The following is a 1,023-nucleotide window of genomic DNA, read 5'->3' as shown; positions in this document are numbered from 1 at the left end:
CTGGAAAATCGTGTTTTCCGAGATACGCACTTCTGCACTTTCACCATCGAAACATAGAATTCGCATGGTTCAAGACGCCTTATTAGGGAATCAAGTGGCTTTATTTCATAATTAATGGGGTCCACGGCGGGGCTGACCGGAAGTGAGGCGGCCAACCGGAAGTTTATGGAGGGCAGTTGACCTGCGCGCTCGACCCCCGAGGAGCCATGCTGCGACGACCCACTCAAATCTTCTATTGGACAACTTCTCCTCCACGTTGCGCGATTCCATCTACCTCGCTTGCCCGCGCTTCGCTTAAAAACGCACCTAATTAATTTCAGAGAAAAGTATACATATTTCGCACGCTTCCTCATTTTCCGCGTCAAAATTGTATTCTTCGGGCTTTTCGATCGTGGTGCCTCAGGTGTTCAATTCGGTTGTACTAGATTTCGAGTTCCTCTCAAATTTTTATTTTATTTTCTGCTAAACGTAGGTACTCGTATTCGGCATATTCAACTTTAAAATGTCTTTAAAACTTCTTTTCCAATCGCCTGACACTTGCTGTTACGATTTTTTACTTACTTGTTAAGGAGACAAACATCGCGACTCTTAACTTGGACCGGTATATGTTTAAAACATTTTTTTAATTCCTTCTTCATTTTAGTGAGGCTGTCTACTCAGGCTCGCAAAAAAAGGTTTTTAAAAGTTTTCTAACCAACTTGATTCTTGACAAGTGCGTTTTAACCTGCTTCCAGTGGAGGGAACCTAACTACAGTTGAGATGTTGAATCAAACAAGAAATTTGCAAGTTTTTCTCAATATTTTCAGTCGATGCTATTGCGCCGTAAAAATTCAGCGCTCTCTGCCTTCGAAAAATTTTTAAACGCAAACTCGTTTTTTTAATTTTTGACCTTAGCTCATTTCAATTGACATACTTTTCTTTCCTAAAAACTTTAGCGAGTATTTCTTTGTTCCCGCAAGTTGTGAGACATTCTTGGTTAAAGGACTGGTTTTAGAGGTGAATGTGTTATGTACCTATCATTTT

The sequence above is a fragment of the Bemisia tabaci genome, chromosome 2 (genome assembly GCF_918797505.1).
Source record: "Bemisia tabaci chromosome 2, PGI_BMITA_v3".
NCBI classification, from domain to species: Eukaryota; Metazoa; Arthropoda; class Insecta; order Hemiptera; family Aleyrodidae; genus Bemisia; species Bemisia tabaci.
Note: the sequence above shows the minus strand (reverse complement) of the source record.